The following is an 18168-nucleotide window of genomic DNA, read 5'->3' as shown; positions in this document are numbered from 1 at the left end:
TCTGATAGCCGGGGAGGAGGCTTTATGGGCCTGTGTAAACCTCCACAGGGGGCATACCCCCCCCACAAATTCTTTCAAGATCCAGCACAGAGGTCTACATAGACCTCCAGCCAGGGAGGGAACAAGATGACACCTTGAGAGTTGGGATTAACATCTGGGTGGAGGTGCTTGTCCTCAGAACTCACCTTTCCATCTTGCCAGCCATGAGCTGGGGTATGAACATGACAGATTGCCAGGTTTCCTATACCTAACAACCTGCCCCTGCCCAGGAAGGCACCTCCCTTCATTTCCTGCCTTATCCCCCCTCCCCTCTACACACACAGGAATGGGTAAAGGGTGTGGGGCTGCCTTGGTGGGATCACAGCTGTGGCCTGGCCTGGACTGACCTGTCTTGGGCTGCCCTGTGTTACCTTAGGGTGCCCTGTGCCAAATGGCCAGAGGTGTTAGAAATAAGGGCTGAGCCAATGTCTACAGCGACTGATAAGGCTCTCACTCTTGACTCTCCTGAGGCCAGGGCCTTGGAAAGTGGAGAAATGACAGGACCACATGTTGCTCTGTTGAGCATCTCTGGTCAAGTGAGTTGGATGAGGGGCGGTCTCTAGAATGTTGGTGCCTGGTGATCAGAATTCTGTTTGGTTCTGTCACCAAGGAAGTGAGGTCACTTTTTCAAAGTTCCATTCCCTGGGCCCCTTCTGCATTGAGACCCACCTAAAGCCCCCACTAGACTGTTGACTACTCACCCTCCTTGGCCATGTCATCTCCATAACTGTACACAAATCCACCACAGCCCACCCCACCACTCGTTGGGAATGTAACCAGAGTCCCAGCTTGGAGGGGTCAGAACTGAGTTCAGTCCTCTTTTTTCTCTGTCAGTTCTCTGTCCTGGAAAAGCCTTTGTGCCACTGGAAGCCTCTTCAGCCTCTTGGCCTAGCAAGAGAGATCTTGCTAGAAACTTCTTGCTCACAACATCTTCAGGTGTATGTGACATAACACCTACAATTCCTGTGGGCTAGTGCCATGTGTGTCTGATGTGGGCCCAGTAGAATGACTGCAACCACTCTTTGGCTTTCATCTGCCTGGACCTTGTAAGTAGGTCTGAGCAACTTCTTTCTGTTTAACTCATGGAGTGGGAAGGGTCTGGGTTCATAGAGCCTTTTAAGCAACAGCATGTTCCTAAAAGTTGAGTCAAAATTGAATCTCTGTAAATCAAAGGAGAAACATGTCAGCATCATAGAAGAAGAGGCCCCTCATTTCTCTCCCTCTACTTCCCTGTCAACAATAATTTGGCATCCATCCATAGACAAAAGTGTCTTTATGGGAGCAGTGGGATCCAGAACTATATTCCAAGGGACCTGGGAGGAGTCTCTCCTACTGTGCATCCAACAACATATGGACAGAACTTGGTCCCAGGTGTGGACCCTGCAGTGGCCATGAACTGGCTCTAGCCCATCTTGGCCACTGTGTAGGAGCCCCTGGAAAATAATGTCTTAGACCATGACACATTGTTAAGAGACCCTCTGCTAAAGTCCAAGTTTCCAGAGGAGAAGTTTCAGCACACCATTAAAGCATGGTTTGTATGTGAAGCATTGGCAGCTGCCCTGGCACTCCTGGAGGGCTTTAGAGAGAGTTCCTACTAGCAGGTGTTAGTAGCTGCATTGATGACTCCCTCCAGAATCCTGCTCATGCATTGCTGAAAATGCCTCACCTGGGGATACCTCCAACTGCTCTGTGTGCCTCACCCAAACATACCACCCCAACCACTTGCTCTCTTTGTGTGATCCCAAAGGTGGTGATAAAAGTGAGCTTTGGCAGACAGCTAGTGAGCATGTGCAGAAAGCTGGCCCAAATCTGCAGGCCAGGGAGAGACCACAAACTCGAGCTTTAACATCACTTTTGGAAAAACAAAAGGGAGGCTGTCAGCACCTAGTCTGATGTTCGCTGGACCAAGAGAACACATACAAGCTGAAAAATTCTGCCATGAAAGAAAACAATGAACATCGAAGTATATCCATAGCAGGCCCAAGAATTCCTAGCAGGGCTGCAGAAGGTATTTCTCTCCTGAAATTAGTTAGTGAAGACTGGAGGAAGTTACTGTTACTTCAGTACAAAGACAGCAGTGCAAAACTTTAAGGAACATGAAAAGCCAAGGAAACTTGACACCAATGAAGGATTACAATACTCTTCTAGTAACTAATCCCAAATACATGGAGATATGGGATTTACCGGATAGAGAATTTGAAATAGCTGTTTTAGAGAAACTCAATGAGATAGAAGATAACACAGAAAAGCAATCGATGAAATCAGGAAAACAGCATAAAAATGAAATGGGAAGTTTAACGAGAAGATAGAATTCATTAAAAAGAACCAAATAAAACTTCCGGCACTGAAGAATACAGTAAATGAAATTAAAAATGCAATAGAAAATATCACAGCAGAATGGATCAAGCAGAAGAAAGAATCTGTGAGGCAGAAAACAGGAATTTTGAAACTACCCAGTCAGAAGAGAACAAAGGAAAAAGGATTAAAAAAGACTGGAAAGAGATGATGTGGTCTATAGCACACCATCAAAATGACCAATTTGTGAATCTGGAATTGGAGTTGCAGAAGGAAAAGAAATCTTCAGAAGGGGCTGAAATCTTATTTAAAGATGTAATGGCTGAGAATTTCTCAAATCTAGGGAAAGATTGGGATATCCAAGTCCATGAAGTTCACAGGTCATCAAGCAAATTCAACCTAAAGAGATCCTCTCCAAGACACATTATAATAAAACTGTCAAAAATCACAGACACAGAATCTTAAAAGCAGCAAAAGAAGCTTGTAAGTTACAAAGGAAACCCCATAAGGCTATCAGTGGATTTCTCAGCAGAAACCTTATGGGCCAGGGCAGAGTGGGATGTCATAGTCACACCACTGAAAGAAAAAATCACTAACCAAGTATACTCCATCCAGCAAAGTTACTCTTCAGGAAGAAAGAGCAAGAAAGACTTAACTAGCCAAATAAAAGCTGAGAGTATATATCGCCACTAGTCCTGCCTTAAAAAAAATTGCTGAAAGAACTCTTCAAGATGAAATGAAAGAATGCTAATTCATAATATGAAAACATAAAATACCCTGATAAAGGTAACTATATAGTGAAATTCAGAATACTCTAATACTGTGATATAGTGATGTGTTAAGATTCTAGTTACTTCTCTAAAACTGTAAAACTTCTAGAAGAAAACACTCATTGATATTGGTCATTTCAATGAATTTTTGAATATGACACCAAAAGCACAAGCAACAAAAGCAAAATTAATAAGTGGGACTACATCAAACTAAAAAGCTTCTGTATAGCCAAAGAAACAATCAAATAAATGAAAAGACTATGGATTGAGGGAGAATCATATTTCAAATCATATATCTGATAAGGGGTTAATATCCAAAATACATAAAAAGTCATACAACTCACAAAAATCCAATTAAACATCCATAGAGGAGTGAATAGATTTTTTTCCAAAGAAGAAATACAAATGGCCAACAGGTACATGAAAAGATGCTCAACATCACCAATCATCAGGTAAATGCAAATCAAAACCACATATCGCCTCACACCTGTTGGAGTGGCTATCATCAAAAAGACAAGAAGTAACAAGTGTTGGCAAGAAAGTGGGGAAAAGAGAACCCTTGTGCGCTGTTAGTGGGATTGTAAATTGGTGCTGTCACTATAGAAATCTGTTTGGAAGTTCCTCAAAATATTAAAAATAGAACTACTACATGATCTGGCAATCCTACTTCTGGGTATATATCCAAAGGAAATGAAACAGGAGCTTGATGAGATATCTGCACTCCCATATTCATTTCAGCAACAGGAAAAACAACTCCAAATGTGATTTGTTGGAGGATGCAGGTGGCTGTGTTGAGACGGCCAATGAAGAGTAAGGAGCAGAAGAAGCCCAGGAGGAGAGAAGTGAGCAGGCCATAGCTGAGAGCCCTGTTATTGGCCTTGACTAGGGGAATGCCTCAGTGATTCACAAAGACCCTCAGGACCACAGCCATGAAGACAGAGAAGCACAGATCCATCCCTGAGGGGTCCTTCTAAACCAGAAATGTCACCGCTTTTTGGAGGCAGTGATGTCACTCCCTGTTGGTGGACTGACGATCTGGACACCTTACACACTGATCCACAGCTGGGAAGAAGTGCAAAGTATCTTCAGCCCAGGCTCAGTCATCTCTTATTCACGGGCCCCCAGAGAAGTGCATTGTACAAGGTTAGCCAAACGTCCTCCTTTGTTGCTCTATATACCACATAAGAGAATGCTCTGCAGGGGATGATTCCCAGCTAATGCTGCCTACATCTTTAGGGTTAAATAAACAAAACTGTTATTCTTCTCAGTATCTATCTTGCATATTCACAGGAGGATTTTTTTTCTCTCACAAGAAAGCCGAAATCCCTTCCTGTCTCACTGTTATATCTCTGTCCACTATGGCTTGAAGTCATTCATTCAGTGAGCAAACACTCTTTGGGAAACCACCATGAGCCAGATAATTTGCTATATTCCAGGGAAACAGAGCTGACCAAATCAGAGACCTCACTCCTAGGAAGCTTCAAAATGACCCTCTCTCTGCCATCTAAAATGACCTCCAATACATTCCATCTTGACTTCACTCCCACGACTTCTGTTAAGATTCTAGTCGCTTCTCTCCTATGTCATCACAGTAACTCTACTCTGGCTTCCTGCCCAGTCCAGCATCACCAGTGACATTTCTGTATGTAAATGTGCTCATGTTTATCCTACACTAAAAAATCCCACAAACTCTTAGAAAGACCAAAAGGATGCTATATAAACTTGGCCTTGTCTACCCCTACTACCTCTGATCTAATTTTTATGATTCTCAAATCTCCATGCAATTCTCAAACTCTTCCTGCCTACTCACTCCTGTAGGTACTAATGCATGTTTTTTCTTTCTTCATGAGGCATCATTCCTTCTTCTATGTGTTCCTTTAAAACTTGTTTTTAGAACTATAGTCTGCCTGATAAAAACTCTCTTCCTTCCTTTGAAGGAAGCATCAAAGTCAGCAGGAAGAGAAGAAACTAATTATGGACAGTCTGGGACATGAGGGTGCAGGGCAAAGGACAGGACAGGTGACGTGGAGAGCCTTGGTCCATCCATCCTACATGGAGGCCCCCTCCAGCATAAAAGCCAAGCAGAAAATAAATGAAAGTCACTTACTGCTGGAACATGACATCCTTGCTAGGCCCATTGTTCCCACTGTATGGGAGAAATATGAAAACAAAATACAGATGACTTGAAATACATCATATAAATTAAATACACAGAACAAATACTAGGACCCAGAGTGAACAGCCATTAGAGAATTGGCAAGTTGGAAACTAGTGAGATGTGTGCCGTGAACACAGAACGGTGAGAAAGAGAAGAAAAGTACAAAAGAAAAGAAGATATGGAGGTTATCTTGAGCGGGTGCTGCTGCAGGAAGTTCCAGAAGGAAATAAAAGAGTGCATGAGAGAATATCCAAATTCAAAGAAATCACAGCAGTGACATCTCCAAAATGGAAATTTGTTTGTTTAAGTTTTAAAACGCCCAGGGAGTGCTAAGTAGAATGAAAATTAATCCACCCACAGGTATATTGTGGTGAATTTGCAGGGTATGAAGTGGTTTCTTTCCATAGCAACCACAGATGTAAGACAGATTACCTACAAAATGTCAAAGAGTAAGAAAGTGAAAAAGAAGAAAAAGTTGGCATTGAATTCAGGCTTTAGGAAATTGCCAGGAGCACTTGGATTACCTTATTTAGTCTTGGGTAAATGTATTCTCCAACTATTTGCAAATATTAAAAATAGTAGAAGATGACAGGCGCATCTGCCTTTAATGCCCGAAGTTACACCGTTGGTGACCTGACATCTGTCTGGCACTCATTCTGTCCCCTCTGCTTGACCTGAAATGGAAGGCCAATGAGGCTTACTGAGCAGTGGGTACATGGGACTCTCTCTACTGCTTTTCTAACTGCTTGAGTCTATAATTATTTCAAAATTTAAAAAAAAAAATTTAAGATTTTATTTATTTATTTGTCAGAGACAGAGTCAGGCAGAAGGAGAAGCAGACTCCCCACTAAGCAAGGAGCCTGATGTGGGACTCCATCCCAGGACCTGGGGATCATGACCTGAACCAGAGGCAGATGCTTAACCAACTGAGCCACCGAGGCATCCCACAAAATCAAAAAAAAATTTTAGATCTTCTACATTTATCCCAAAGAACCTAAAATTTATGTCCACACAAAGACTTGTACACAAGTGTTTATTGAAAACCTTTATTCTAGGTAGCCAAAAAATAAAACAACTCCAACATACTTCAATGGGTGAATGATTAAACAGAGTAATATGGTATATCCATACCATTGAACACTACTCAACCATAAAAAAAAGGAACAAATTATTGATACATGCAATGACCTGGATGAATTTCCAGGATATTGAGTGCAAAAAAAAAAAAAAAAAGCCAACTCCAAAGGATTACATATTGTGTGGCTCTATAACATTCTTTAAATGACAAAATTATGGAGATGGAGAGCAAGTTAGTGATTTCCAGGGGTAAAGGATAGAAGTGCCCAGAGAGGGGTGTGTTTGTGTCTCTAAAAGGGAATAAGAAGGGGTCTCTGTGGGTGATCAAACTCTTCTGTATCTTGACAGTATCAATGGTAATTTTCCAGTTGTGGCAGTGTACTACAGTTTTGCAAGATGTTGCCATTGGGGAAATCAGGTAAAGGTTCTGCAAGATCTCTCTGTATTATTTCTTACAACTGCACATGAATCTATAGTTCTCAAAATTTGAAAGTTTAATTTTAAAGATCTTGCTTTAACATTACGATGCAGAGGTCCATAGGTCTGATTTTAGGTTCACTTTATTTCAGTACTTGTTTTTGTGCCTTTCAAGGTTGTAAGAAATACTTTACAAGGGGAGAGATACCCACACCTGTTAGAATGGCTATCATCAAAAAGACAAGAGATGACAAGTGTTGGCAAGGAGGTGAAGAAAAGTGGAACTAGAGGGTGTTACGCTGAGCGAAATCAGTCAATCAGAGAAAGACATGTATCACATGACCTCACTGATATGAGGAATTCTTAATCTCAGGAAACAAACTGAGGGTTGCTGGAGTGGTGGGGGGGTGGGAGGGATGGGGTGGCTGGGTGATAGACATTGGGGAGGGTATGTGCTATGGTGAGCGCTGTGAATTGTGTAAGACTGTTGAATCACAGACCTGTACCTCTGAAACAAATAATACATTATATGTTAAAAAAAAAAAAAAAGAAAGAAGAAGATAGCAGGAAGGGAAAAATGAAGGGGGTGGAATCGGAGGGGAAGACGAACCATGAGAGACTATGGATTCTGAGAAACAAACTGAGGGTTCTAGAGGGGAGGTGGGTGGGGGGATGGGTTAGCCTGGTGATGGGTATCAAGGAGGGCACGTTCTGCGTGGAGCACTGGGTGTTATACACAAACAATGAATCATGGAACACTACATCAAAAACTAATGATGTAATGTATGGTGATTAACATAACATAATAAAATTCAATTTAAAAAAAACAAAAAAAAAGAAAGAAAAGTGAACCCTTGTGTACTGTTGGTGGGAATGTCCACTGGTGTAGCCACTAAGAAAAACAGTATGGAAGTTCCTCAAAAAAAAATTGAGGGGCACCTGGGTGGCTCAGTTGGTTAAACATCTGCCTTTGGCTCCAGTCATTATCCCAGCGTTCTGGGATCGAGCCCCGCTTCGGGCTCCCTGCTCAGCCAAGAGCCTGCTTCTCCCTCTCCCTCTGCTGCTCCCCTTGCTTGTGCTCTCTCTCTGTGTGTCTGTCAAATAAATAAATGAAATCTTTAGGGAAAAAAATTAAAAATTGAACCACCATATGATCCAGTAATCCCATTTCTAGGTGCATGTCCAAAGAAAAGAAAATCAGGATCTCTAAGAGATATCTGCACCCCATGTTCATTTTAGCATTATTTACAAGAGCCAAGACATGGAAACAACCAAAATGTCTGTTAATAGACAAATGGATAAAGAAAATGCAATTTATTTAAATGGAGTGTTATTCAGCCTTAAAAAAACAAAGGAAATCCTGCCATTTGAGACAATTCAGATGAACCTGAAGGACATTATTTAAGTGCAATTAGCCAGATGCCGAAAGACAAATACTGCATGATCTCACTTATACATGGAATCTGAAATATTCAAACTCACAGAAGCAGAGCATAACAGTGGTTTCCAGGGGATGAGGGGAGGGGGAAATGGGAAGATGTTGGTCCAGGGGTACAAAGTTTCAGTTATGTAAGATGAACAGTGCTGGAGACCTAAAGTGCAGCACTGTGATTATAATTAACAATACTGAATTGCATATTGAAATTTGCTAAGAAGGTAGATCTGAAGTGTTCTTTTTTTTTTTAAGATTTTATTTATTTATTTGACTGAGAGAGAGCTAACCAGAGCAGGAACACAAGCAGGGGGAGTGGGAGAGGGAAAAGCAGGCTTCCCGCCGAGCAAGGAGCCTGATGTGGGGCTCGATCCCAGGACCCTGGGATCATGACCCGAGACGAAGGCAGACGCTTAACGACTGAGCCACCCAGGCGCCCTGATCTTAAGTGTTCTTAACATACACATACACACACAAAAGAAGATGGTAGGCGGGTAAGGTGATGGATATGTAAATTAGCTTGACTATGGTAATTAATCACAATGCATCTGTATATCAAGTCAAGTTAAATATATACAATTTTTAATTGTCAATTATACCGTAACAAAGCTGGAAAAAAAGAAAAAAAATATAACATTTAACTTCTGTAAATTTTACAAAACATTCGACCATATGAGCACGATGATGAGCTATTTCAGATTTGTGTCTTCACTGTTCCTTTTTATATCAAATAATTTGTTATATCATAATATTTGCATGAAGTGATAAAACCACATTGTAATACCTCTTTCAGAAGTGTGTCCCAGTCTGTCCCCAGTGAAATTTAACCTCTCCCTTCTTGGAATGCCAAGAGCACTGCACTTTGCCCATAGTAGTCATGGGCTGTCTCCTCTTGCACTATAATTGTGCCAGCAAATTGTTCTCATGTAAACGCTGCCCTTCTGGAGAACACACTGTTTCATTTCTCTTCAGGAGAATTTACCAAAAGGTCTTGCAGAAGTAGATCTTCTCAAACTTCTAAACTGAATTAATATTTAGGTTTTATATTTAGGCTTAGTCATTTATAAAATAAGGAAGCTAGTACTTGACCACTTATCTTGCTTATCTAGAAAGGTTACTATTATAAACAAATAATAGGGGCACCTGGGTGGCTCAGTTGGTTAAGCGACTGCCTTCGGCTCAGGTCATGATCCTGGAGTCCCGGGATCGAGTCCTGCATCGGGCTCTCTGCTCAGTGGGGAGTCTGCTTCTCCCTCTGACCTTCCCCCCTCTCATGTACTCTCTCTCTCATTCTCGCTCTCTCAAATAAATCATCTTTAAAAATAAATAAATAAACAAATAATAGTACAGATTTGTATGAGTTTTGCAAAAATATGAAGCAATACACAAATTCTACATAAGAAAAAAAGAACTTCAATTAATTAAAACTGTTCATCTCTGAAGGCTCATTTCTTCATCTCCTGATGAGTAATAACCCCAGATGACCCCTAAGTTACCCTCCAGGTCTGGAGTTTTGTGATCCTATTAGTGCTTCCCTAAATTTCTAACTTAAATCCTGCTATTGTGGCTATCCACTCCAAAATACACTGACTTGAAAATATCTGTGCATTTAGAAAGATAATAAATGCACACTGCAAAATGGTCTCAAACCACTTAACTTTGAAAGGTTGGATTATCATGGGTTTTTCTCAATTTCTTCATATTTTCTTGAGTATTTTTTATTTCTTTGCTGTTTTGTTGTCACTGAGCCTCTTTGTTTCTCATTTAATTCAGGTCACAAGTTACCTGTAACCTGACACATATTTTGTGATATTTGTTTTTTATTCCAATTACCCTCTTTGCTCATCTTCTTTTGTGTAGATCTCTCCCTAGAATAATTTCTATAATGGCACTTTCCTGCCATAGAATACTAAATTGTTGAAATTATGCCTCTATTCCAGATAAATTAAAAACTCAAATCTAAGAAATGGATCCACAAATTTCTAGAAGAAAAAAGTGACTCTTTTTTATAGTCATGGGTTTTATAAGATCTAAGTTTGACATGAAATACATAAGCCATCGAGGCAAATATGGGCAAAATTTGATTCCATAAGATCTAAAGACTTCCTTTGTCAGAAAATCCCATGATAAAATTAATAAGCAAATGACGCCTTGGCTAAAAGAAATCTGGTAAACATGGAAGGCAAAGATTAATAGCAATGATGTGTTTTGAACTCTTACAAATCAATAAGGATGAGTTAAAGAATAAAAAAAAGTGGACAAAGAGGAAATACAACTCACCTGTGAATACATTAAAGTACATTTACCCTCGAAGAAATGCCTTTAACCATTTGCAAATATTAAAAATAGTGATAATACCCTTTTGTGAAGAAAGTATGGGAACACAGTCACACTAGTTTTCATTCCTGATGGGAATATAAAATAAAACAGCGATTTAGAAATCTATTTATCAGAAATCTTAAACTAAGCATACCCTCTGTCTAGAAATTCCTTTTCTTGGGGCTTCTCCAAAGAAAATAATCCAAAAAATGTGCAGAAATGGAAGCACCCTGAAGTTCATTACAACCTTATGTATAACACTTAAAACTTTCCAAAATCCCAAGTATTGAGAGGATGCTGGTTAAAGTAACTGTGATATACTCAAAGGACTCCAGACATTAAAAATCACTTATTTATGAATATGGAGAAAAGTTCAGAGTCTATTTTTGAGCCAAAACTAAGTTTAGTTATTATGCAATATCAGTGCTGTGAATTAGTTTGTTTATAAATATAGCAGGAAAATCGTCTAGAAGAGGATGCACCAAAATGTCAAGAGTGAATATCTTTTAAAGATGAACTTACAGTTGACTTAGTTTTCATTTTTTTTCTTTCCATGTTTTTTTTTCTTTTTAAGATTTTATTTAGTTATTTGACAGAGAGAGAGAGAACATGCAGGGGGAGTGGAGGCAGAGGGAGAGGGAGAAGCAGGCTCCCCACTGAGCAGAGAGCCCAATGCAGGACTTGATCCCAGGATCCTGAGATCATGACCTGAGCTGAAGGCAGACACTTAACTGAGCCACCCAGGTGCCCCTTCTTTCCATGTTTACCTGCTTTTCTAGTAAAATGATCACATAACTTCTCTCATAAGGAAAATTGTATATTGCTTTATATAACTAGATCATAAACCCTGACATTTCTGATAAAACATGAGGGAGAAATATAGGACCACGTGTGTCCCAAACTTGTCAAACAACAGCTCCAAAACTATGGCTGCAAGTGGAGTCTTGCCTTTCTGGAGTAAGGGTTTAAATAGCTTATTGTCTCCCCAAACAGAAAAAAAGTCTAATAGGTAGTTCAAGCCTATGGGTAAAATACTGAGCCTAAAAGACAGTTGTTAGGAGGCCCGTCTTCATCTTTCATTCTATTAATTTGCAGCACATCTTTTGCCCCTCTGTGTAATCTATGTACCCATTGTTGGTGTTGGTATTGGTGATCCTATTGCTGTTGGTGGGGTGTGTGTGTGTGTGTGTGTGTGTGTGTGTGTGTGTGTGTGTGTGTTGGGGTTGAGGGTGGTGAAGAGCTAGAAGAGAGAAAAGTGTTCTGCAGTGTCTGAGTCACCTTCCTCCCCATCCACCACAGCACCAAGGGCAAGTTCATGGTGCAGGTGGAGATCTCCATCTTGGCTCAAGTGCTAGATTACTAGGCAGCATCTCTGCCCCAAAGTGCTGATCATTCTGATAAGACCCATCAAGCACTCTTCAAAAGATTTAAGGAATAAAATAGGTTCCAGGAGAAACAGGCATTCTTAGGTTTTATCTCAGAAGTCTCGATCACATTTTTAGGTCTTTAAACAATAAACATCACTCTGGTTTTTCACTCAGGATATTACAAAACTATTATCTTTTATCTCTATCTGTTTACCAACTTCTCTGCTCTATTTTAATTTAAGAGTCCCTATGTCCACCTCCCTTAGCCATCAAGGCTCACAACAGTTCTACTTTGGATTAATGGCTATCCTCAAAGTTTTTCCTGTTTAATCGAGCTATTTCTTCCACTATTACATATTCAGTAAGCACATTCTTTCTCCTGCCACCTCTCTAGCCTGAAAAACTCATTTCGTAAGTAGGATATTAGATATTCAGGCCATCCTCCATTGCACCTTCTGTTTTCTTTTATCAAGTGACAGTTACTATAAAGATTCCCATTTGGATAAAATTACCTCGGGTATACATCTGTCCTTTCATGTTTTCTTCTGACTCCTTTAGAGGTTTTAATTTTACCTTTCAAATATATTTGGAATACTTAATTTTTTAAATGTGTCCTATATTCTCCTCAAACCATTATTAAATCCTCATTTCCCAACTTATTTGAAATGCTAACTTGACCACATACTAAGCTTCCATTTATTCAAGTCTCTGCACCCACTGCATTCCTCCCTCCATCGGTTACTTTTGTTGATTTTTTTTTCTCCAATAACCAAAGTTAGAGATTGCTTCGGTGTATCTCTTTTCCATATTCCCCTCATAGGTTTCTTTTTTAAAGATTTTACTTATTTCTTTGACAGAGAGACAGAGACAGCGAGAGAAGGAACGCAAGCAAGGAGAGTGGGAGAGGGAGAAGCAGGCTTCCCGCGGAGCGCGATGCGGGGGCGGGGAGCCCGATGCGGGACTCGATCGCAAGACCCTGGGATCATGATCTGAGGGCAGACGCTTAACGACTGAGCCACCCTGGCGCCCTCCCCTCATGGGTTTTTATTTGTCAACTAAGCAAACTAAAGCACCCGGGCCTTAGGCCCGGCCCCTTCCCTCCCCGCCGCCCCCCCGCCCCGCCCCGCCCCGCCGCGCCCCCCCCGCCCCGCCACCGCCCCGCCCCGCCGCGCCCCCCCCGCCCCGCCACCGCCCCGCCCCACCGCCCCGCCGCCCCGCCCCGCCCAGCCTCAGCCCGGAATCGCCGAGCGCCCCTCTCTGCTGCCTGGAGACCGAGGTCGGAAGCGGAAGTGCGGCGGGGGCGCGGCCGAGGAGGAGCCAGGGTCCGCCGGGCAGGTCCGAGCCGCAGCCGGGGAACCGAGAGCCCGGGATCTCGGGTCCCACCCAGGAGGGGCTGGGCCTCGGGCAGTCCGCGGTCACGCCGGCATCCCTCCGTCCCTCCCCGGGGGCCTCAGGCTGTTCCTGAGGTCAGCCTCTAGGTCCGGACGCGCCGTCCCCCTCAGAATGCACGGTCCCCGTCCCCTCACCTGGGGGCCACTCTGCCTCCCTCTCCCTCCACCCCCGGACTTCCCGCCCTGTCTGGGGACAGTGGGGTTGTCACACACCGGCCGCTAGAGGGTAGTGGCCGGAGATGCTGCTCAACATCCCCCGATGATGCACGGGACCGCCCCCACGACAAAAAGTCATCCGGCCCTAGTGGCCGCAGTGCCAAGCTTGGGAAGCCCTGCTCTCTACAGGGCCTTCCGTCTCTGAGAGTCTTAAACGAGCTGTGGAACTCGGTTCAAAGTCAGCTGAGTCACTTAGCCGATGGACCCCCTAAGCGACCAGCCGTAGAAGCTTTGTCCCGCGAAATGAGTGAGCAAGGCGAATGCACACAGCCTGACGCCGCGTTCTCCCACTTGGGAGCAGACGGCTGGGTGGGAACCAGGCAACTTCGGCTCTCACTACACCTTAAATCAGTAAATTTTAAAAATGGTGAATGGGCGGTCTTTCTGTCCAACAACTATTACTTCCTATAAAGGCCTCCCAAAAGCAATCTTTGTGCCCGCCGCCCCCCTCGCGCCACCCAGGCAAGAAGAGCATCTCCCTAGTTCCGAGTTTGCGTGGAAACCAGCCTCAGGCTCCACCTGTTCTCAGGGATCCGTGGATTTCCGTGTGACCAGGTGAGTTCCCCGTGGAAACTGTAGCAACAGGTTCCAGCAGCCTCCACTGCGCAGAACTGCCAATGGGCCCTTCCTGTGGGCAAGTGACACAAGGAGTCACTAAGAGTGAGGGTTAAAAATTAAATTACTCGGGCGCCTGGGTGGCTCAGTTGGTTCAGCGACTGCCTTCGGCTCAGGTCATGATCCCGGAGTCCTGGGATCGAGTCCCACATCGGGCTCCCTGCTCAGCGGGGAGTCTGCTTCTCCCTCTGACCTTCCCCCCTCTCATGCTCTCTCTCTCTCTCTCTCTCTCTCTCTCTCATTCTCTCTCCCAAATAAATAAATAAATAAATAAATAAATAAATAAATAAATAAATAAAATCTTTAAAAAAAAATTAAATTACTAAGTTTTCTTAGAAAATACTCACTTGTCGAAAATTCTGGTTAAAGTTTTTCTTTGCATTTGGTTCAAAACTAAGATGATATGAAAAGGTCTATGTTAGAAAATCTTGCCCTCCCCTGTTCTTCCATCCGGTTCTTCCCTTAGCAATCTATATAGGTAATTGCTTTTAGTGATTTATCGTGCATTCTTATCCTTCTGGGTTTTCAAGTGAATACAAGCAAATGTATTCTTGTTTCCACTTTACTTACCCAAAACATTGTAGTACTGTATGCGTTTTTCTTTGTCTTGCGTTTTGTCCCTTAACATATACTGGAGATTTTTCCATTATTAGTTCATACTTTGCTCCTTATAATGGCGAATAGTATTAAAAACCAAGATCTAGACACTGGGTGTGCTAAGTAAGTGCCCCTTGAGTAGCATTCCTTCTAGGACCTTTCCTTGGATTTAGCTAGGAAATATATGTGTGTTTTTGGCCGGGCGGGGGAGAGGTTGTTCTTATTGTTTAAGGTTTTATTTTTATTTTTTAAAGATTTTTTAAAATTTATTTATTTGAGAGAGAGAGACCATGAGCAGGGGGGAGGGGCAGACAGAAAGGGAGAAGTAGACTCCCCACTGAGCAGGGAGCCAGCCCACCTGGGGCTCCATCCCAGGACCCTGGGATCATGACCTGAGCCTAAGGCAGATGCTTAACCACCTGAGCCACCCAGGTGCCCCTAAAATTTTATTTTTAAGTAATCTCTACACCCAAGGTGGGGCTCAAACTTACAACCCCGAGATCAAGAGTCACACACTCCACCTACTGAGCCAGGCAGGTGCCCGGGAAATATATGTTTTTTAAATCATGAGTTTAACATGGTATTTCTAATTCAGTTTTAACTTTGCAGTGTTTTTTTCCCTTAACTTTTTGGATTTTATGTTAATTTTTATATGTTATACTAAAAATATTGGCTCCTAACAACATTGATTTATTGACTTAATGGTACTCTCCTTCCCTGTATATAAAAAATGACACTCAGAAACACTGCTACCCATATCTAGCAACCCCACTTCTGGAAATATATTCTGAGTGTCAACCTCCCAAAATACAAAACAATATGAGATTATTCACGGGAGCATTATTTCCAGCAGCAAAAGATGAGAAGCAACTGAAATGTCCATCAGTAGGAAACTGGCAGAATTAGCAATATACTTTGTTTTATAAAGTCATAGGAAGGTATTGTTTTTTCAGACTGTTGTGGTAGTGTTTCCAAATTGATGAGCAATTAGGTTTCTCTTGTTGTTTGTTTTCAGTTTTGAGGATTGCAGTTGTATTTTTTTTTAAATATGATTCCAAAGCCAAAATTCTCTAATAAGACATGTTCAGGGAATTCTAACTATAATTCCTGTCTCTTCTTCTCAGTTATTCTCCTGCCCTTATTGGTCACCATTTATATTCATTTGTTTTATTCTCTCAGTATTTCTTTTGCATTTAGAAGTAAATGGGTATGTGTATCTGTGTATGTGTCTCTCTATATGCATCTATAAATGTATATATGCAAAACTTATGGGTGCATATATACATACGTATATATGTGTCTCTCCTGGCCTTTCCCTTCTTACAAAAAGGAACATTCCATATCCTGTTTTGTACCTTGATTTTTTTTCTCTCCTTATATTTATTGGGGATAATAATCTCTATGAATACCTAGAGATCATCTCATTCTGTAATGGCTGCATGATTCTTCACTGTATCGATATCCCCTAGTTTATTCAACCAGTTCCCTATAGATGGTCATTTGTGTTGCTTTTAGTCCTTCGCTGTTATATATATTGTCACAGTAAATAGTCTTAGACATCGGTTTTAGTATTTCCGTATCTTTGAGAAAGATTTCTACAAGTGGAATTGACAGAGAAGAAGTAAACGTCTTCACAGTTTTGCATAATGGTGACAAATTTCCTTCTGTAGCATTACACCCCAGCAGTGTATGAGAGTGCCTTTGCGGACAGACTTTCCAATAAAGGGTCTTTCTTGATCTGACAGATAAGAAATAGTGTCAGTGTAGTTGCAATCTGCCTCTCTGTTATTATGCATAAGACCACCAGTGATTCTACCAAGGGCAGTGTCCTTGAAATGGTTGAAACAAGAGTGTCCCAAGTTGAGGAGTCGGATACGAGGAAATGAGTCAAGGGGTAAAAACACTTTGCCTGTGATCAGGGAGAGACTAGGTGGAAACAGAAGGAAACCTGCCCTTATGATAGATTTATTTCACTACTAAAAATATTCCCCCATATGTATATTTACTGTTAAGCCAACATATTAGTAAAAATGGCTCAATATCAGGAATATGGATTTATAATAAAGACAGCAACGACAGAAACCTAATACTGAGTAGTTGAATAGCAGTCCAACAATTATTATTTTTTTTTATCATGGCAAAACCCACTTAAGGTAGAAATATTGAAAAGCCAGTAATATTCCCCCCTCTTGTAGGAATTAAATTAAAGAAGTTTGGGCATTCTACTGAAATGTCACTGTGACACATAGATGTCACCATAATATGAAAGTAATCTTTCTGTGAGGGTTACTTTTCTAAGCAGCAGGAAAAATGGTTAATAGAACACCCTAATTTAAATAAACTTAGCTTAAATTTAGAAATATATCAGCTTCTGAAAAACTCTCATTAGTAATAAATTTAGGAAATGGCTAGAGGTTGTGAACACCAAACAGGCAGTGCCTGAGGAGGCAGGAGAGCGGCTGGACTGAGTCCTTTGTGTGGTTGAGAACAACTGATGGACAAGGGTGAGGTTTGGGAGGCTGGGTTCAGAGAGACATTTCTGAACTGTTTTTCTAGATGGTAGAACAGGGTCAGGTGATGACAGAGTCTAGGGTGGTGCCGATGGAAGGTGCGGCCAACGTGGTTGGGGACCAACTCGTAACACAGTGAGGGTCATCCTCACGCCCTCTGATGTTGTCCGAGGGCAGTGGGACTGGAGATCGAAAGACTAATGGGAGGCAGGTGCCAGTGTCTCTATTTGGCAAAGGGGTCGTAGCTGGGAATGTGTTTGTGACAACCACTTGGACGGGAAGAATGTGCCCTGAGACTCGGTGAAGCTGAGGATTTAAATGGGGGTGACACAGGCATGTGCTGGTTGTACCATTTAGGACTCTTCACATGCTAATAAGCAAAGACCCAGAATTGGAGACCCCACTTGCATTTAAAGGAGGACATGGTGGGCAGGCTGAGCCCTGTTCATCCTCAGTAGCCTGGAGAGGGAGAAAGGCTGTGAAAGCGTCCTGTTTTCCCATTTCTTCCAGAGCCTGGCCTGCGTGCACTGTAGGGACGAGGGGAGGAGCATCCGGGTTCTCTGTCTGAGTCACAGGATGGCAGCCATGGTTCTGTCCCCCACTTGCGGTAAGTCGGGGGGCCCTCAAAATCCAAGCGTTAAAGGTCCCTGCACCACAGAGCAGGAAAGGAGGGGCTGAGCAGTGAGGCAGGAGTAGAGCCTGAATGCCCGGGGGCCACTGGGACCCCAAGTGGTTCTTGGGGTGTTGGTGGTTTGAGTGTCTGTGGAGGTCTCACCTGTGTCCTGAATATGGGAAAGCCTTTAAATTTACCTCAAATTCTTTCCATAAACTTGATAAAATGACAGTGCTGTCCCTTGAACTTCAATTTCCTCATCTGTGAAATGGGAATTATCATCTTTTCTTCCGGTGCAGTAAGAGCCTTGGCCCTGTTTTCTAGCCCTGGTGAGACAGGGCTCTGCTCTGGT

The 18168-nt window shown here is 42.3% G+C and overlaps 1 pseudogene; it reads left to right on the top strand.

The window, feature by feature from the left end:
• Positions 1-18168, top strand: part of LOC112816456 (uncharacterized) — a 117207-nt pseudogene that overhangs the window by 92618 nt on the left and 6421 nt on the right.

This window comes from Callorhinus ursinus, unplaced genomic scaffold, assembly GCF_003265705.2.
Source record: "Callorhinus ursinus isolate GAN/ISIS: 27379988/994484 unplaced genomic scaffold, GSC_fseal_2.0 scaffold107, whole genome shotgun sequence".
Classification (NCBI taxonomy): domain Eukaryota; kingdom Metazoa; phylum Chordata; class Mammalia; order Carnivora; family Otariidae; genus Callorhinus; species Callorhinus ursinus.
This window is presented reverse-complemented; position numbering and strand designations above follow the sequence as displayed.